The sequence below is a fragment of the Mustela nigripes genome, chromosome 4 (assembly GCF_022355385.1).
Source record: "Mustela nigripes isolate SB6536 chromosome 4, MUSNIG.SB6536, whole genome shotgun sequence".
NCBI classification, from domain to species: Eukaryota; Metazoa; Chordata; class Mammalia; order Carnivora; family Mustelidae; genus Mustela; species Mustela nigripes.
Window position 1 is genome coordinate 101,552,916 of NC_081560.1, and position 22,190 is coordinate 101,575,105.

Here is a 22,190-nt window from a genome sequence, read left to right on the forward strand (position 1 = left end):
TCCTAGTAGTTAGAGCCTCCACTTTTGATTGCATCTCATTAATAACCTTTTTGATTTTGACTTGTTTAGACTTTAGTTCTTTTGTTTCTTCAGAAAGGTATTCTCAGGTATGCTCTGTGCTTTTTTAAAAGCCCAGCTAATATATTTATAATCATTATTCTGATCTCTAGTTCTCACATCCTACTTATGTCCATATTGATTAGGTCTCTGGCAATCAATACTGTCTCTTGTTCTTTTTTTTTTTCAGATGAGTCTTTCCATCTTGTCATTCTGTCCAGAGAAGAATAGGTGAAAAGAGAACAAAATACTAAAAGGGCAACAATGACCCCACAGAAATATACACTAAACAAATCAGAAGAGACCTGAAATCTGGGGAGTGGGGGATGGGAAGAAAGAATATGATCAGGTGGGTGAATAGAATAGAGCCATATACTAGGTTTTGGTTGTATTTTGGTCTATTAGAAGAAACTGCATCTCAAAAAATTTTTAAAAAGAAAAACTTATGTATATACAGAAAATGAGTTTAAATACGGTGAAGGAATAAAATATTACTATAAAAATGAAAATGAAAAAGTTTTAAAAAAAGAATTGATATGATTAGAAGTTGCTTGAAAAAGGAAAGAAGAAAACTTTTTAAAAAAAGGAAAAAGTAAAGAAAATTTTAAAAATTAAAGTTGGAAGACTAAAGAATCATGGGGGAAAAGCCATGAATTCTATGTGCTGTATTCCCTTAGTGCTGAAGTTTTGCAGTTCTCATCAGTTGGTAAACTTGATCTAGGCTAGATGTTCTTGCTGATCTTCTTGGGGAGGGGCCTGTTGCAGTGATTCTCAAATGTCTTTGCACCAAGCAGAAATGCATCACTCTTGCCTGAGGGCCAGGCTAAGTAATCTGTGCCAGTTTGCCCTCACTAGCATTTGTTCCCTGAAGGCTTTCTGCATAGCTTTAGAGGATGAGAATGAAAATGGTGACCTCCTGGTCTCTGGCCCTGGATCCAAAAGCCTGGGGGCCTCCACTACTCAGTGAGCTCTTAGAGAAAAGCAGCCAGTCACTCCTTTCTCCCACTTATCCCACCATAGTCCATGCTTACCTCGCCTATGACCAAGGGTTTCTATCTCTGGCACATGATTTCCTTTGGAGTCTCCAAACCCAGCACATTTTTGTGGTGTGCTCCCTTGCTGCTCTTACTGGAGGAGGAAGGGGAGTCTCCTTGGTTTTGCTGCCTGTTGGGCCCCTGCCCAAGGAGCAATGACCCAACTGTGCTGTGAATGATAGCTTATGGCAATCCTGAGTCGAGAGCCCACTCTTGGGCTTACTCTTTGCAGTCAGCTTCCCTGCTCTGATACCTGGAAACTTTGCCACACTAAGTCACCCCCAGTCTTCCTGTGACCCCAAGGATTTTGAGACCACACTGTCCCAGCGAGGGTTCTACCCAACTTAGCTGCCAGAGTGATGTCCCTCACTGGAGCAGACTTTTTTTTTCTTTTTAAGATTATTTATTTATTTATTTGACAGAGAGAGAGAGATCGATCACAAGTAGGCAGGGAGGCAGACAGAGAGAAAGGGGGAAGCAGGCTCCCTGCTGAGCGTAGAGCCCGATTCGGGGCTCAATCCCAGGACTCTGGGATCATGACCTGAGCCGAAGGCGGAGGCTTAACCCACTGAGTCACCCAGGTGCCTTGGAGCAGACTTCTTAAAGTTCTGATTTTGTGTTCCTCTGCTCTGTCACTTGCTGGTAGCCGGCTTCTCCCCCCTCGTCTGTCTTCCCATATGTCACCTGAGATTCACTTCTCCACACCTCCTACCTTGCAGAAAGTGGCCACTTCTCTGTTCATAGAATTGTAGCTATTCCTTTGATCTCCAGTTGAGTTCACAGGTGTTCAGAATGGTTTGATAGGTATCTAGCCAAATTCCTGGTACCAGATGAAATTAAGGTCTTCTACTCCTCTGCCATCTTGGACTCTCTCTAAAAACTTGTAAAAAAGTAGAGTCCTGTCTGCAACCCATTTAATTTGTAATTTCCAGGAATTCACAGTAAAATTGTACTCATGGGTAAAAAATCATTAGTCTGGTTGATCTGTTGTTATTGCCTGGTATTACTGATGTGGCCTGAAGAGAACGGAATGAAGTTGATCTATGTCTTCCATGAATGTAGTTCCCATGCTCTCATGTATATAAGAAAGTTGTTTTTCTTTGTCCAGTTACACCACCATCATAATAACTCCTTATCTTTCCATGATCCTATAATACTTAGTTTTACTTTGTGTCTATTCGTGTTAAAAACCTAATCCCAGGGTTTCTGCTGTCACTGAAATTGAATTGTAAAAAGCATATTGTGAGATTTTATATGGTCTTCTTCACATATTAAAGATCTAAACATCTTTTTCCCCACCTTTAAGCATAAAGGTGCCAAAATTCAAGGGAGAAAAAAGGCAAAAAGCAAAACAAAGCGAAAAATCCCCCCAAAAAAAACCAAGGCCAAGGTGGGTTAGGAGGGGGAACCACCAAAAAACCAAAACACATAAAGAAACAAAGGAAACCAAACAAACAAATCTAGTATTGTTTTCAAAGGTGACTTTGCTGGGGCAGTAATGTCAAAAGTCTCCTGTGTGACTTACTGCATTCATTTACAGGGAAAACCTGACAGTTGACTGGCTGTTGTTTTAGTGTCACTTACATATTCCCAAGTAGAAAATCTGGTCTTTCAGCTCAGTTGTGAAGCAAACACCACATGAATATTAGCAGTTTGCAATGATAGAAAAGGCTATTAGCATGTGAAGGTCTTAAGATCTGGTATCTGGTGCTTTCTTTCCCATTCGTGATTTGAGGCAGCACTAATAATCTGTTAGAGTTAGAAATATCAAATGAGATCATTTATGTCAAGCACTTACCACATTGCCTAGTTGCTAAAGAAAGATTTGTTCATAGTATACTAGTTCTGTGAGCAGGCTTTGCTCGAGCCAAATATTTAAGATTCGTCCATGAATCTTTTCTGTCCTTTACCTACCAAAGATCTGTTTCATCTTAATAGGCCTTCAAATGGGTGTTAGTCATAACCCATGATTGGACATTAGCAGGTAGTAACTAAGTTTTTCAGGACACTAAGTTCTCTTGCACCTAGTTAGTAATAAACATTATTCATTTTCCGGAATTCTAAAAGGATTGTACTAATTTTCACTTCTACTGGCAAAATTGGTACTGTTCCAATTTCATCGTAAATTTGTTATCATACAGGACTAATTATCTTAACATTACCCTTAGTAAGTTAAGTAGGTATTAAAATAGTAATTTGTTCTTTTTGTTTGTATGTATTTTATTTTTAGACAACATTTTCTGTATGTGTGAGTTTATAGGCATGAAGGATCTTGTATTGTAAAGTGTACACTTTTCACACAGACACTCCAGGGTTCATATCTAGACTTTGCAGTTTTATAGCCTCAGACAAGTTGTATAATTCTTGTAGGGTTGCTGTACCATAGTTTTAAAGTAGGTTAGTAAGACTTAGTTACACACGGGGTTGTCACAATCATTGAAATAGGTGAATTTATATGGAAAATGTAAAAGGGTAAGAAGAGTCAAGACATTCTTCAAGGACAAAGTAGAATAGTTTGTTTGACTAGCTATTAAGATTTTAATAAATGTAGATTAATAAAGATGGTGTTCTTAGTTCAGTAGATCAAACAAAATAACTATAGAAACAAGCACATGTGTATATATAGACACTTGATTTAGGAGAAAGTTGGAACTGTGGAAACATGGTATTTCAGCAAATGGTGTTAGAGTATCATATTTATATGGAACAAACTGAATCAAGTTTTACATCACACCATACCTAAGATAAATTCCAAATCTATTGTGGATGTACAAGGCAAAACAATAAATATTTTAGGAGATAATATAGTTAAATATTCATGTGACATTAGAATATGAAAGGTTCTCTTAAATGGGATTCAAAAAGGATTTTAACCCTAAAAGGAAAAAATAAAAAATTGGATTTTATTAAAATGAAGGATTTCTATTTACCCAAAGTCACCTTAAGAAAGTGAAAGACAAGCTACTCCTACAGAGTAGGAAAAAATATTTGTAAGTCTCTGACAAGAAGCTTATGAACAGGATATAAGTAAAACTACAGATTGATGAGAAAAAGACAGCCTGATAGAAAAATGAGAAAGAGGCTTGAATAGGTACTTCACCAAAAGGATGTCCAAATATCCAGTAAAAATAAGAAAAGTTACTTGAGACCACAAGTCGTTAAAGGAATACAGACTAAAACCATCATGGCATACAGCTACTACACATCTACTAGACTAATAATAATTTGTGGGAATATGGAGCATGTAGAATACATATTAGTGTACCACTTTGGTAAACTGGCATTGTAGAAGCTAAATGTATATATACTCTGTGACCCTGCAGTTCTACTCCCCACAGATATGCTATATATGTGTATAACCAAGTGGTATGTATATAAATGTTATGACAGCATAATTTGGCCTAGCTCCGTTGGGGGGGGCGGTGAGCATCAATATTATAATCGGTAGTAAGTCATTATATGTACTACCTTGGGATATTGTACTGTCATGAAAATGAACAAACTCTATTCATATGACAAAATGTGTGTATTTAAAAAACAATGTTGTGCAAAAGAACCCATGTGCAAATGAATTCATACTGTATGATTCCAGTGTTTAGAAGTCATGGTAGTTGCCCTTGAAGAGGAGGAAATGGTTAATGATTAGGCAGAAACAAGAAGGGTCTGCTGGGGTACTGGTAGTGCTCTATTTCTAGCCCTTCATGTTGGTTATAGATACTTGCTTTGTCATAATGTAGTAAACTGAATATTTATTTATATTTTGTGTTTCTTTGAGTCTTAAACTTCAATAGAAAAATAAGGAAAGAACCACCAAGCTTTCAGTGGGTTAAGCCTCTGCTTTTGGCTTAGGTCATGATCTCTCTCTCCCGCATTGGGCTTCTCCGCTCTGCAGGGAGCCTGCTTCCCCCTCCAACTCCCGCCTGCCTCTCTGCCTACTTGTGATCTCTCTCTGTCAAATAAATAAATAAAATATTTAAAAAAAAGAAAAAAGAACCACCCAGCTTTATAATACCCAGCAAATATTCACTGTAAGATTTTCCTTCTGAACTCTCAATCTAATTTGTGAATACTAGCCTATGTCCTTTAATTAATGATTACTTTTGGCTTGATATTATACTTAAAAATTTAACCATAAGTGATTCTTTTTTTTTTTTTTTAATTAACCATAAGTGATTTTTAATCTCAAAAAAAAAATTGGGGTTGGTGGGGGGGGGGGTGTTGGGAGAAGGGGGGTGGGGCTATGGACATTGGGGAGGGGTATGTGCTTCAGTGAGTGCTGTGAAGTGTGTAAAACTGATGATTCACAGACCTTTACCCCTGGGGATAAAAATACATGTTTTTAAAAGATAAAAAATTACAAAAAATAATAAAATAAGATAAAATAAAATATTAAAAAAAATTTAAACTCTTTTTAAAGATTAGATAGGAGCAGTGTTAGCCAGCACACATACAAAAGATAACTTTGCCCTTGAAAATTCAGCTTCTCCAACTTTTTGTGTGAAGATACAAAGAGTATTTTTTTTTTAAACAGTGTAATTTTTTTAAGGATGATAGAAGTGTAATGAAACACTATTGTCCCATGTTTGTTGTTGTAAATTTTTATTGACGGAAAGTCCTAATTGTAAGTAGTTAAAGCTATCATTTTGGGGGTACTTTTTTCCTTTTTTTTTTTTTTAAAGATTTTATTTATTTATTTTGACAGAGATCACAAGTAGGCAGATGCAGGTAGAGAGAGAAAGAGAGGAGGAAGCAGGCTCCCTGCTGAGCAGAGAGCCCGATGCGGGTCTCCATCCCAGGATCATGACCTGAGCCAAAGGCAGAGGCTTAACCCACTGAGCCACCCAGGCGCCCTTTTCCTGTTGTTTTAAACCTCAGTTTACCCAGGGGGTTTATGCTTTTATAAAAGTTACATATATTCTCTGTTAAATTTAAAAAAATTTAGTATATATATTATTCTCACTGCAAATGGAAATTGTCTTGAATTTTATATTTTCTAATTGTTAAGTATTTGCAAGAGCATTGTTGATTTTTATGGTTATCATTTACACCACACTTGATTCAACCAGTATTCCTAGTTATGATTAAAAGGTGATTGAAGTCATCTTTATTGAGTCCTTCTTCCACACACATTTTTTTTTTAAAGATTTTATTTATTTATTTACAGAGAGAAATCACAAGTAGATGGAGAGGCAGGCAGAGAGAGAGAGAGAAGGAAGCAGGCTCCCCGCAGAGCAGAGAGCCCGATGCGGGACTCGATCCCAGGACCCTGAGATCATGACCCGAGCCGAAGGCAGTGGCTTAACCCACTGAGCCACCCAGGCGCCCACACACACACTTTTTTAAAAATAAGTAAAATTTCTCTGTATTTTCTCCACTAAATTTAAGTGACATTCTTTTCTAGACTATGCATAAACCTTTGAATGTTAATAAAGCTCATAGAAAAAATAAAAGGCCCAAACCAGAATTTAAACAGATTCAAGGCATAAACCAGAAAGGAAAATCACTAAAGATTCTAATAATAGTGCATAGCTTTTTAGCTTTTGAATTGAAATACTCTAGGCATTTATAAAAGAGATTTTTTTTCCCTAGTAAAAGATATAAAAGATGAATTTCTTCTTGATTTTGATTAGTTACTAAAAGAGCTTTTTATATTTTATTCTTTAAAAATAATTTAGAGAAGTGGGTTTTTTTTAATAAAAAAGTGTTTTTCAAAGTAATATAATTGATCTAAGTCTCCATAAACTTTTGGATTTGTAGCTTTCTTTCGTGGGAATGAAAGCAGGCAAGATAGGCTGTTGTCAGCATAAACTCATTATTGCTATCGATAAAAAGATATCTTAGTCCATATTACAATTTCTGTGAGGCAAAGGACTCATTTAAGCTTTTGATGGCCTGAGAATACCTAACTTTTTTCCAGAGCATCTAGTAAGAAGCTCTGTGGTCTGGGTACAGAGGCCAGGCTTGCTATGGCTTCATTTTTCCTAACTAACTTTATTTGTAAATGTAAAGAATATTTCCATCTCTTTTTTAAAAATTGAACTATTGTTACAAAATGCAGCAAGTCAATGTGAACTTGAGTATTAGAGGATAAATTTAAAGTTGAAGTTACATATATACATGTATATATATCGGATATATATATATATACACACACATGTGTATATGCATACATATATATGTGTAGGGATGTTCCTATATTTTTAGGAAGCTGTTCAGTGCTGCTTTGCCAGTTTTTGTGTGTGCGTGTGTGTGATAAATTACCAGAAATTGAGTCCAAAATTAGATAAAATGTGGGTCTAAAGAATTTTCTGTGAGACAAATCTGCTTACTTCCAGAGCCTTGCTTTTTTCATTCCTTATGGGAAATTTCATATATACAGAAAATTGGAGAGCATAGGGTTAACAGAAACCCATGTATTTATGACCCAAATTCAACAGTTACCAAAAGCTTTAATTTGTAGTGATGGTGGAATATTATTACTGATTGAAGTTTTACATTATTTTTTTGTGATCCATACTTTATTCTCCAGTTTAAAGGATAAATTTGCCCCCAAATGATACTAAATATTTAGAGCCTAATTTGGATAAGATCCATCAAAATCACAGAGCATCCTGGATTTGCTGGCATAGTCTGGATTTTTGTTTCATGAGGACCACTAAAGAGGTAGAAATTAAGGCTTCCCTTGTCCTTTACATGCTTATAAAGCCGTGTTAAATATATATGTATGTGTATATATATATATATATATATATATATATATATATACACACACACACATATATATATACTTAACTCTATTTATATACTTAACATAGATATACTATGTGAAAAATCAAATGGAGACTGAAAATGTACCCAAAATAGTCCCAAGCCCGGGAAGTAGTGTATTTGAAAAGTTAAGCTGACTCTAGTCTTGCCCCAAGAATTTTCCTCCTCCTGCCCAATTTTTCTTTCAACATATTTCTCAGATGCCTGTGCCTATAACCTCTAAAGTAGCTCTCATTCTGAAATGATAGTGTCTATGATATGCTAATTACCCTTTGGTACATTAATACCATTCTAAATATATGTGGTATTATTTATTTATAAGTATCAAATAAGCTTCTATAGAGGTAGAGGACATATTGAATGAATTAAATCATTTCCTAACAGAATTGTTTAACATTTCCTTTTTTGTGTCTATGTGACAGTGCCTGTAGTAAGAGAGTCAAGAGAAAGTCCAGACAGTCTTTTAAGATTGGACTGTGTTAGAGTGAATATAAAATACATCCATGCTGATTAGTACTTAGAAAAAAGTGTTCACTTGTTTGTTTGTTTGTTTTTAAACAAATAACAGATTGACTCTGCAAATCCCGTGGCTCACTTTAAACAGGTATAATTAACTCTGTAATTAATAAAGTGAATAAGAACTTGTAATTAAATCATAATAACTACTTTGGTTATAGCCAAAAGCATGAATTTCTCTTCTTAGAGACATATGAACTAAGCACTCCTCATTGTTGTACTTCTTGTAAAATTCGCCAAGTGATGGGTATATCCCTTTTTCCTGCATTGATCCTTGTTTATCAGAATGCAAGATTCACCTTTAAGGGTGTGTTCTTTTAGTAGTTTTCTCCATTAATGTCTTCACCTCCCACTCCTATAATTTGATGAAGGCAGTCAAGGTATAATTGTAGCTTCCCTAACCCACCCTGTTCTGGGTTTTCCCAAGCTCTAGATGTCTCTGTAGTGCTAAAACAAAGCCCTGGGGAATTACAAACTTTCTGGTTGACCATCGCAAAACTGTTTATGCTAATATAAAGTGGTAGTGGTAAGGACTGTGGCTTTCAAATGTGCAGATGCTTTTTAAGAGTGGAATATCTGTCCTTTTGCAGATGGACCGTATGTGTGATAGAAGTAGATGCTTGGTATGCCCTCCTAGTCATATTTAATTGTAAAGTTTATTTAATCAGTAACAACTGGTAATGAGCCTTTAAAGCACATTGAAACATTGATTAATGTCCTTGGAAATGAGGTACCCAAGGTCATGTGCGAGTATGACACACTACTGATGATTCACACCTTACAGCCACTAACACAATTTATACAAATAGCATAATAGAATTGGTCTGCTCCTATTTGGATGTCATCATTTTTGGCTCATGGCTACCTCCTGCATTAACTCTTTTAACCTTCGCTATGGTTATAAAGTAGGTTTTCCATTGCTTTTTGTCATGAGATTCTCAAAGTTTTTATATAAATATTAGTGGTTGGCAAGTATTAAGTATTTTTCCATTGTATTAAAGTAAGGAAACCACACCATTGAAAGGTTTGTCATTTTTACCAGTCAGCTGGGTTTATGCTTCAGCATTTGTGAATTATATCTCAGTTTTCATATTTGAGATTTTTAAAAACAATCTTTTTTTAAATTTTAAATTCAATAGCCAACATATAGTACATCATTAGTTTTTTGATGTAATGTTCAGTGTTTCTTTAGTTGCATAAAATACCCAGTCACAAACTGCAAGGAAACCAGGACAGCTGCAAGTAAGGGGGAAAAACGAGATGAGGTGAGAGAATTAATAGGCTCATAGACTATTGTCAGGACTTTGTCTTTTACCTTGAGTGTGACTACTATATGAAAAGTGAAGGTTTTTAATAGAGGAGTGATGTAGTCTTATTTAGATTTTAAAAGGTTCACTCTAGTTAAGAGAGGCTAAAGGAGGGAGCAAGGAGACTAATTAGGAGGCTGCTAAAATTCAGGCAAGAGGTGATGATGACTTAGTCCAGGGTGTAATGAAAGTGGTGAAGAGCGTTCACAGTGTATATAAATTGTGAAAGAGAATGAACGAAATATGCTGATATATTAGATGTGGAGTGTGAGAGAAAAAAATAACAGCGTTTTGGGCCGGGCAATTGGAAGGCTAGAGTTGCCATTCATTGAAAGGGTACTGTGGGAGAAGCAAGTTTAGGGAGGAAAGAGAAATCAGGAATTTGATTTTGAGAAGCAGGTTGTCGATACTTCCTTAGCATTCTGGTTAAGATGTTGACTAGGCAGGTAGATCTAAGAGTCTGCAATACAAAGAAATCTAAGCAATAAGTATGGATGTCAGCATAGTATTAGCTATGAGATTGGATAAAGAAATGAGTGCAGAGATAGAAGTCCAAGAAGATCCCTGGGCCAGTCCAGCATTTACAGGTTGGAAGGATGAGGTTTACTAATGAGATAGTGCTCAGTAAGGAGGAGGAGAACCTCAGTAAGGAGGAGGAGTGAGTAGTGTCCTGGAAGCTTAGTGTAGAAACTGTTTCAAAGAAGAATTGGTTGGTGATATTGAATATACTCAGATCAAGTAAGGTAAGTGCTGAGACTTGACTTTTGGTTTTAACAATATGGAAGGCTTTAATGACTTTTATAGGAGCTGTCTCTGTGGAGTAGTAAGGAGGTAAAGGATAGGATGGAGTGTTTTCAAGAAGGAATGGGAAGACAGGAATGGAAGATAACAAAAATAGATATCTCTGCTGAGGAATTTCTTCCTAAAGGGAGTAGAAAAAGGAGACCATTGCCTGAAGATGTGGGGTTAAGAGTTTTTTCAAAGATAAGGAGCTATTATAGTGTGTTGGATGCTGATATGAATAGTATAATAAAATAGTATAATAAAGGAACATTGCATAAGAGAGAGGGGTGAATTTCTGGAATGAGATTGAGTAGTTTAAAGGAGATGGATGGATACAGTGGAGGAATTGGTTTTAGTAGGAACACAGACCATTCATCCATAATGGCAAAGGGAAGGCAAGAGTACTTCGACTCAAATGTAGATAAATGGATAGATTCTGATTGTTTTTATTTTTTCAATGAATTGGAAAGCAAGGTTATCTGCTGAGCCCAAGGAGGGAGATGGAGATCTAGAAGGAAAATATATGACCTAATCATTCAGGAGACTAGAGAACTGGTCAGTGATTACAGGGCCACACCAACTGTGCTGATAAGGTAGAGAATAGGATGTATCTAGGATTGGGATTTGCCTGGTGATCATGATATGGGAAGTGGGGCAAGACAGTTGAGAGTGTGTCCAAAAGAGGGAGATTATAATAGTGGATCATGGACTCTAAGTTGGGTGAAGGACAGTGCAAAAGTGATAGGATCAATGGATTATAGAGCTGAGGTTTAAAAATGTTAAAGATACTTGAAGAAGTGAGTTGAAAAGATAGAGGTTGGCTGGGTAGTGGGACGCTAGAAATTGAGATTGTGCATGGGGTCAAGTTATTGGTGAGAAATTCTAGAGTATGACTAAGAAGAAGTAGCTGAGGTCAAGTGAAGGAGTGGACCCTGAGAGGAGAGAGGATGTCAAGGATCATTTATGTGTGGACCTTTAAATCATCGTGCATTTTGTTTCTAGGAATTTATCCATTTTTTCTAGGTTGTCAGATTTGTTGACATATAATTGTGCAGAGTAGTCACGATTCTTTGTTTTTTCTGTGGCATCAGTTGTAATGTTTCTTTTGTTTCTGATTTTATGTGAGTCCTCTTGTTTTTATTCTTGATGAGTTTAGCTAAAGGTTTGTCAGTTTTGTTGATCTTTTCGAAGAACCAACTCTTACTAGTTCCTTGGTCTTTTCCATTTTCTTTTTAGTTTCTCATTTATTTGTGCTCGGATCTTTGTCATTTCCTTCCATCTCCTAAATTTGGGATTCATTTGTTTTCTTTTTCTAGTTTTTTGAGGTGTGTCACTTGCTTGCTTATTTATTTATTGGTTTATTTATTTATTTATTTTGAGCACAGTGTTTATTGCTATGAACATCCCTCTTAGAACTGCTTTTGCTGCTTCCCATAAATTTTTTTTTCAAAGATTTATATATTTTGGAGAGAGAGAGAGAGGGAGAGGGAGGGCATGAGCAGGTGGGGGGGGGGCAAAGAGAGAGGGAGACAAGCATACTTCCTGCTGAGCAGGGAGCCCGGCATGAAGCTTGATTCTAGGACTCTGAGATCATAACATGAGCTGAAACCAAGAGTCAGACACTTAACCAACTAAGCCACACAGGCACCCTGCATCCCACAAATTTTAGCATGTCATTTTTCTATTTTCATTTGTCTCAAGGCATTTTTTTTTGACTTCTTAGATCATCATGCATTTGATAAGAACAGAGTCATGGCCAGGGACTAAAATATTTAAGGAATGATGTTGGGATGTCTGGGTGGCTCAGTTGTTAGGCATCTGCCTTCTGCTCAGGTCATGATCCTGGGGTCCTGGGATCAAGCTCACATCAGACTCCCTCCTAGGCAGGAAGCCAGCTTCTCCTCTCAGTCTCCCTGCTTGTGTTCCCTTTCTCGCTGTGTCTCTTTCTGTCAAATAAATCAATAAAATCTTAAAAAAAAAAAAAGGAATGATGTTAGAGGTGTTCTGTCGATGACTGCAGGCAGCATTAGGGATGGTGATGATAATTAGGTCTGATAATTTGAGACTGAAAGCTAGAATTTTAGAGAGGCAGGTGAGAAAGTAATTTGGAAGTAACAAAAAGAAATAAGAACACCTACACTGTCTCCAGACATAATGGGAAGAGGAGTATGAGAATATAGACAGTCAGGACTGGAGGGGGTTACAGGGAGAGCCAGGTTTCAGTTGGCAGAGGCTTTAAACCCTGACTGTGCATTAAAATCACCAGGGAGAGCTTATAATCATACCATTTCCTTGGTCCCAGCACCCAGAGATCCTGACTCAGCCAGTCTGGGGTGGAGCTCAGGCTTAAGTACATTTTTTTAACTTCCAGGTGATTGTATGTACAGCCAGGGTTGTGTCCTAAGCAGGAATGTTCTGAGAAAAGGATGAGTAATTGAGGATGATAGGTCTGTTTCTGAGGGCATAGGGAAAGGGTTTGGGAGTTCAAGAGGGGTGGTTTTGGGGGGTGCATTTTAAAAAGTTTATTGGCCCTTTGAATTTCTGTGAATTACTTGTTCATACCCGGAATCTTTTTTTCTGTTGGTAAATGTTTTGATTTTTGTTTCGGTTCGAGCTTTATATTGAAGTATCACGTGAATACTGAAAAGTAGCCAGCACCCAAATAAGAAACAGAACATTACTAGCATCTAGAAGCCATACTTCTACCCCTGTTATATTAATCATCTCTCCACTGGGGGAGATTTATTTATTACAAAGGATCTTATGCTGCCTGTCTTAAGTAGTAAAGAAGATTTCATATGAAAGTATACGGGCCTGGGGTACCTGTTTGGCTCAGATGTTAAGCTTCTGCCTTCTGCTCAGGCTGGGATCAAGCCCCTGCTCTGCGGGAAGTCCGCCTGTCCCACTCCCCTTGCCTGCATTCCCTCTCTCGCTGTCTCTCTCAAATAAGTAAGTAAAATTAAAAAAAAAAAAAAAAAGAAAGAAAGAAACTAGGGAAAAAAAGTGTACTGCCCTTAGTTTATAGAGTAAACCAAAATAGTCCCAGCCACGATCTTTTTCTCTTTGCTTCTTAAAGTGCAGAGAATATGTAGAAGAGGACTTGCAAAAATCCAAGAAAACATTTTCTTTCTCTTTTTCATCTGAAAACCTCCGGGCTATGCATTGTAGTTGGAGATACTATCGTCTTTTGTGCTGGTTCTTCATCGGCTCTTTTCCTCTGACTGGAAATGAGTAGTTTTGGCAAGTGGAAACATGCTCTAAGTGATAGGGCCTCTCTCAGGTGGCCCAGACAGTTTGGGTCTTCCATACCTACCTGATTGTTCTGAGTGTAGAGTTCAGGGTTTGCAAAACAGCTGTATGTCAGGTTTGAGTCAGGGAAGACCTATGAGGAGTGGTCACTATGGTTTTTCTTAGCTGTAAAACATACTGAATAAATGTAAATGACCAGAGTCTGCTTTTCGCATTTGCAACTATTCATTTCCAGTATTTTGACCCTTGCTGCAAGAAGAAAGAAAGAAGAAAGGAAGAAAAACTGGACATTTGATCTGTAGAATTTGCAACACAATGAACTTAATTTTTCATTTCTTAACAGAAAGCTAGGAAACAAAAAGCTGGATATTATGATGAAGACTTTTTATTACTGCCAGGAGCAGGAAATACCAGTTTCTTTTATTTTAGTTATTCCTTTAGCATCTGTTGAAGAATAAAGTTAATTGAAAGCAACGTTGCAAATATTAAAGACTACTGGAAAAAATGGTGATGACAAAATACTCCTTGCTTGAGATGCTTGGCTGGCGCAGTCGGTAGAGCATGTAACTCTTGATCTTGTAGTTATGAGTTCGAGTCCCACGCTGGCTGTAGAGATTACTTTAAAATAGGTTTAAAAATACTGCTTTCTTGATTTTTACATTGCATCACATTCTCTAAAATTCTTTGAAGTTTATGGGGTGCCTGGGTGGCTCAGTGGGTTGAGCTGCTGCCTTCGGCTCAGGTCATGATCTCAGGGTCCTGGGATTGAGTCCCACATCGGGCTCTCTGCTCAGCAGGGGGCCTGCTTCCCTTCCTCTCTCTCTGTGATCTCTTCCCTTCCTCTCTCCTACTGTGATCTCTCTCTGTCAAATAAATAAATAAAATATTAAAAATAAAATAAAATTCTTTGAAGTTTAGAAGAGTACGGTATCAGATTATTGTTACAAAGAAATATATCAGTATTTTATTAAGTTTCATAGGTGGAATATTTTCTTACCCTTTTCAGGTTTTTTTATCCTGTACTACTTCTGTAATAGTGACAGTTCAAATGCCCTGTGATGTTGTATGACAGTGAGTGGAGATGGCCTAGGACATTGAGTGGTCCGTTAACTGGTCTTCCCAACTCTGGGCTACACTGTCCTAGGTAAGCATTTGGCCTTTAAAAAAAAAGTCATTTGAATAAAAAGATCAGTGCTTGCCAGGTGTTAGTGAGAAGTAAGGATGAAGAGGCAAAGCTCAGAGGACTTCTACAGTAGTGAAATGTAATGTAATGGTGGATACACATTGTCATACATTTGTTAAAACCCATAGAGTGTATAACATCAAGATTGTAAACAGTTTAACTATGGACTTTAGATGATGATGATTTGTCACTGTAGCTGTATTGATTGTAATAAATGGCCCACTGTGGTGCAGGATGTTGATAGTAGGGAAGGGTATATGTGGAGGGGGTTATTCAGGGACATATGGGATCTTCCTTTACTTTTTGCTCAATTTTTCTGTGAAACTAAAACTTCTCTAAAAACAAAGTTTACTACTAAACAAACAAATAATTTGCAGAATTTTTGTGATGTTATAATATTTAACAATACTTTTAAACATAAATCTATTTCCTTATCTATCATAAGGCTTTTATTTGATAGTATATGCCTTTTTTTTCATATTTGCCATCAATGAGTATGAAAAATAACTGTCATCCTCTCAAATGTTAGCCTCTTTTATTTTACAGGTGAGCAAATCTAGGCTTTCAAAGATTGTGGGGATTTAGGGCTCCAGTTTCTAAATGTCTCATTCACTGTCACCAGAACCATAACTTTTATGCCATGATCGCTCTATAAATAGTCAGTTCCTAAATTCTTGCTATAATGTCCTTAAAGTGTTGGCTCCACATAGTTTTCTTTTACATATTCACTATTTAGAACATAAAATCATTTATAAGAAAACTGTAGCTCTCTTCTTAATGTATAAATTACTCAGATAAACCTATTTCTGCATTCTCAAAGCTACTTTATTAATGTTTAAGTGTTAATTGAGGCCCAAAAGTAGACATGTAGATAATTACTTTAGAGGGGATTTCCTTTTGTTTTTAGGTTGACTGTAATCTTTTATACTTTTCAGTGTTTATGTAGGATGGTTAATAATTATACTGAATTCTTTCTGGAAAAAAAAGTCTAGGTACTATCTCTATGGATTTAGTAATATTAAATAAATTGCCACAATCAATAAACTTCACATATTATGGGCAAGATTCTTGTGTAATAAGGATTAACTGTATAATATATTTCAGTACTTTATCATTTTAAATTTATTATTCTGAGATCATTTGAAATTGCTGTTCATTTGATTAATTTTGTTTGTTTTTAGGGTTGTGTTCTGAGGTATTTATTGATCAATTGGTTACCATTTCATTACTCATAAGTTATTCTTCCTGAATGACACTTTCTACTTCCTAGAAACTAGTTTATCCACTTTTCTCATTTCTCCCTGCCCAACATTAAAGAATGGCTAACCTTCTGAAATTTTCTTTCCTTTCTTAATGGCATAATATTATTTTATATATTTTGATTATTGGACTCATCCAAATATGTCATCTGTTGGCTGTTTTACTTAAGTGGATTAAATTGAAAAGTCATAAAGGTGCTTTGGAGAGTCAGATTTTTCCACATTCTTACTGTTTTCAAGGTATCATTTGTTTGGCCTCAAAATCTGAAAGTCTACTTTTCTATTCTTCATTCCTTGTGGAAGATGAAGTGTTACACAGCCCTGGTTTCAAATTTAAGGAAAGTAAACTTCTGGTCTTTTTATCCTTTCTCCCCTATTTCATTACATCATAGTATTTTGACTTGAAAGAGATTTTAGAGGATAATTTAGATCAACGTTTTCATTTTATAAATGAGGAAAATAAAACATGGAAGTTAAGTGGCTTGTCTAAGTAGGTTCTTATAGCTAATTCCAGACTTTGGACTCTAGTATTGAACCTTGACCCTTATTCTGCTTCCCCTCCCCCCCCTTTTCTGTTTCTGATAGCTGGTGCTAATGTTTCCCAGCCACTCTATTTTGGGCCAATCCATTGTGCAGTAATGTTGATGTTTCCTTGGCAAGTGTGAACTTGGAACCACAGTGGTTACCCATATTTTCCTCAATCTGTGCGGTTTCCCCCTGTTAACCAATATTGCTTTATCCTTACAAACCAGTGAAGAAAAGGAAGCTGCCAGGGGCACTGTGGTATGCAGAATAATGCCTCCTTCCCCAAAGATATCCATGTCCTAATCCTTGGAACCTCTGAATGTTTGGTTACATGGTAAAAAGGAATTAAGGTTGCTAGTCTGCTGACCGTAAAATGTGGAGATTATCTTGGATTAACTTGGTGAATCCAGTGTAACCACAGGGTTGTCTGGGAAAGGAAAGCAGAAGAGAGAACTACAGTGATGGTAGCACAAAGACTAGACCTGGTGTCACTAGCTTTGAAGATAGAGGAAGGGACCATGAGTCAAGGAAAGTGGACAACCTCTATGAGGCAAAACAAACTCCTATAGAGCCCTCTGAAGAGAATGCATCCTACAGATATCTTGATCTTAACCCAGCAATATTTATGTTAGACTTCTGATTAACAGAACTGTAAGATAATGAATTTGTGTTGTTTTACATCACTAAGTTTGTGATAATTTGTTATATCAGCCATAGATAACTAATACTGCTCCTTAGAAAAAGTCACTCACTTTGGCTCTCCCTCTTCCTGCATCATCTGATTATTTCATTAGCTACCTTGATTTCCCTTACACATCCTGGCTTCATGTTTCCCATCTAGATACTTGGATAAAACAATCCGTTATAAGACTGTTCACTCTGAATCAACTGTAAAGGTCCTTAGGACACACCTTCTCGGTATTTGAACGTTAGCTTACAAAACACAACCAGTGGGAAGAGGCTATTTAAAATTGTGAAACTGTTTTGCTATTGACTGCTGCTTTTCAGGAATTCAAGGTCAGATACTGATCCAGTACTTCTAACCACCGTGACCTAACTCTTAAGAGATTAATTTTGTCACCTTGTGATGTTTATTAGTGAAACTACCTTTACGGCTATAAATGAAACTGCTTATGGCTTTGCTGTATATGAAAGAGATTCAGTGAGATGCATATTTTCTTACTTGACAGAGGAGGAAGATGCTGGGCCATAGCCTGGTTACCTGTTTTATTAGGCTGACATGAGTAGATCCAAGTGCACATTTGACAGCCTGACTTGCCAAGACGTGGCCAACACATGTGTTAACTCCTGCAAAATCCTTGACTTGATGCAGCACCAGGTTTTCTCATTGCCCAGTGGGGGTTGTAAAATTAACTGGTGTTGGGGGCTCAATTTTGCAAAAGCCTCAGTGGGTCAGTGTGATATGAATTAGTTTGGACAACTGAATCCCCCAGCCTTTTCGAATTAATGTAATTCTTTATGTGGCTGGGAGGCTTGAATTCACCCAAATGTTCTGTATTTTCAGGAAATCCCATTCTATGTTAGCACTACCAGAAGGGTAGAATTCATAATTCCGACTTTCTGCATTTGTTCACTCATTGGCAAGGAAATTTTTAACTGATGAAAAATTTCTTGACCTATTGCAAAATGAGAACCTTACTGAGCCCTCCTTTTTGCACGAAGTCATTTCTCAGGCAGAAAGAGGGGAGGATATTCTATATTTTTGTAAACCTGAAGGACAGTAGCCATTGTCATGGACCAATTAATTTTTTCAGATGGTATATCATTGAATCTTGTTTTCTTTTTTAATCCGTTATTGTAATGTTTGTCTTCTAATCATATTCCTTAAACAATTTTTATCAATATGATCAAGTTTAAATCTGCCGTTGTGCTCTTTGTTTTCTGCATTTCACCCTATTCCCCATTTCCTGCTTTCTTTTGGATTAATAGAGTATTTTTTTGTGATTCCATTTATCTGTATTATCGGCATATTAGCAATCATTTTAGTTTTTAGCAGTAACTCTAAAGTTTACAATATATATTTAATTCTAGCAGCTTATTATTAAATAATATTTTGTATAAGAGCCTTAAAACAATATACTTCTGTCTATATTATTTATTTCTTTCAATGTATTTTTATTTTATTTTTATATATATTTAAGTTTTTTTTTTTTTCTTATTCGGGGATCCAGTTTCTTTTATCAAGCAGACCAAAACACACCCAGGATCCAGTTTTTTGTTTTGTTCTGTTTTGATTTTTGTTTCTTTCTGTTATGTTTTCTTTTTTCTGTTGTCATTGTTATTGTTGCTTTCTCTTTTTCGCTTTTCGTTTCTGGAAAAATAACAAACTGGAGAAATTCACCCCCCCCCCCAAAAAAGAACAAAATGTATTATTCACTGCCAGAGATTTAATCAATACAGATATAAGTAAGATGTCTGAACTAGAATTTTATTTATTTTTAAAGATTTTATGTTTTTGACAGAGAGATAGACAGAATGCCCAAGCAGGGTGGGCTGCAGGCAGAGGGAGAGGGAGAAGCAGTCTCCCCACTGAGCAAGGAGACGGACAGGGTATTCGATCGCAGGACTCTGGGATTGTGACCTGAGCTGAAGGCATATGCTTAACCAGCTGAGCCACTCAGGTGGCTCTGAACTAGAATTTTATTTTATTTTATTTTATTTTTTTTTAAGATTTTATTTATTTATTTGTCAGAGAGAGAGAGAGCAAGAGCGAGCACAGGCAGAGTGGCAGGCAGAGTCAGAGGGAGAAGCAGGCTCCCCGCGGAGCAAGGAGCCCGATGTGGGACTCGATCCCAGGACGCTGGGATCATGACCTGAGCCGAAGGCAGCTGCTTAACCAACTGAGCCACCCAGGCGTCCCTGAACTAGAATTTTAGAACAATGAGTATAAAGATACTAACTAAGCTTAAAAAAAAAAAAAAAGCATAGAAGACACTAGAGAATCCCTTATTGGAGAAATAAAAGTACTAAAATCTAGCCAGGCCAAAACTTGAAATGCTATTATGAAGATGCAATCCCAAGTGGAGGCTTTAAAAACAGAGATGAGTGAAGCAGAAGAGCGAGTCATACATATAGAAGATAAAGTGATAGAAAATAAGCTGAAAAAAGGGAGAAAGAAAATCACTGGATCACAAAGGGGTACATAGAGACCCCAGCGATTCCATAAAGCAAAATAACATGTGGATAATAGGGGTCCCAGAAGATGAGACATGGGTGAGAGGGGCAAAAAGTTTATTTGAAAAAATGATAGCTGAGAACTTCCTTTTTCTGGGGAAAGAAACGCATTCAAGTCCAGGAGGCACAAAGAAGCCCCCTCAAAATCAATAAAAATAGGTCAGCAACTCGAACTATAATAGTGAAGCTTACACATTTCAAAGATAAAGAGAAATTCTGAAAGCAGCTTGGGACAAGGGGGCCTTAATCTACAAGGGTAGACATATAAGGCTGGCAACAGACCTATACACAGAGACTGGCAGGCCAGAAAGGACTGGCATGTTACATTCAGTGTGTTGAATGGGAAAATAATGCAGCCAAGACTAATTTATCCAGGAAGGCTGTCTTTTAGAATGGAAGAAGAAATAGTTTCCAGGACAAACAAAAACTAAAGGAACTTGTGAGCACTAAACCAGCCCTGCAAGAATATTAAAGGGGATCCTTTGAGCAGAGAAAGAGGTCAAAGTAACAAAGACTAGAAAGGAACAAGAAACAAGCTACAGGAACAGTGACTTTACTGGTAATACAATGACACTAACTTCATATCTTGCAGTTATTAATCTGAATGTAAAGGGACTAAATGCTCCAATCAAAAGATAAAGGGTATCAGTATGGGGGGGGAATCAATATGCTGTTTATAAGAGACTCATTTTAGACCCAAAGACCCCTCCGGATTGGAAGGGAGGGGGTAGAAAATGATTTATCATGCTAACAGGCTTCAAAAGAAAGCTGGAGTGGCCATCCGTATAACAGACAAACTAGACTTTAAACCAAAGGCAGTAATAAGAGATGAAGAAGGACACTATATCACAATAAAAGGGTCTATGCTACAAGATCAAACAACTAAATATTTATGCCTCCGACTTGGAAGCAGTCAAATATATAAACCAATTAATAACAAAATTAAACTGACTGGTAATAATACAATAATAGTAGGGGACTTTAACACTCATGGCAATGGACAGATCATCTAAGCAGAACATCAGTAAGGAAACACAAGGGCTTTGACTAGACTGGAGCAGACGGGCTTCACAGATATATTTAGAGCATTTCATCCTGAAGCAGCAGAATACACATTCTCCTTGAGTACACATAGAACATTCTCCAGAACAGATCATGAACTAGGTTACAAATCGGGTCTCAACTGGTACAGCAAGACTGAGATCATACCACGCATATTGTCAGATTACAGTGGTATAAAACGAAGTGAACCACAAGAAGAAATTTAGAAGGACCACAGATAAATGGAGGTTAAAGGACATCCTACTGAAGAATGAATGGGTCAGTCAGGACATTAAAGAAGAATTTTAAAAATACATGGAAACAAATGCAAATAAAATCACAACAGTTCAAAACCTTTGGGATGCAACAAAGGAGGTCTTAAGAGGGAATATATAGCAATACAGGCCTTCCTCCAGACCCAAGAAAAGTGTCAAATACATAACCTAACCTATACCTAAAGGAGCTGGAGAAATAACAGCAAATAAAGCCTAAATCTGGCAGGAGAAGAGAAGTAGTAAAGATCAGAGCAGAAATCAGTGATAGAGAAATAAGGGAAAAAACAAAAACAAAAACAGTAGAATGATCAAAGAAACTTGGACCTGATTCTTTTAAAGAATTAATAAGATTGATAAACCACTAGCCAGACTTATCAAAAAGAAAAGAGAAAGGACCCAAATAAATAAAAAATGATAGTGGAGAGATCACAATCAACACTAATATAGAAAAGAGTATAAGAGAGTATTTTGAGTAATTATATGTCAATAAATTAGGCAATATAGAAGAAATGGATACATTCCTAGAAAAGCAAACTACCAGAATTGAAACAGGAAATAATAGAATACCTGAGTAGACACATAACCAGGAAAGAAATTGAATCAGTAATCAAAAATCTCCCAGCAAACAGTCCAGAGACAGATGACTTACCAGCAGAATTCTACCAAACATTTGAAGAAAAATTAATACCTATTCTTCTGAAATGTTCCCCTAAAAACCCAGAGAAGTAAGGAAAACTTCCCAACTCATTATATGAGGCCAGCATTACCCTGATCCCCAAACCAGACAAAGACCCCACTAAAAAGAATTACAGACCACTATCCCTGATGAACATGGATGCAAAAGTTCTCACTAAGCTGCTAGCTAATAGGATGCAACATTAAAAGGATTATTCACCTTGACCAAGTGGGATTTATTCCTGGGCTGCAAGGGTGATTCCGCATTCACAAATCAGTGTGTTATACAACATTATTAAAAGGAAGAACAAGAACCATATGAT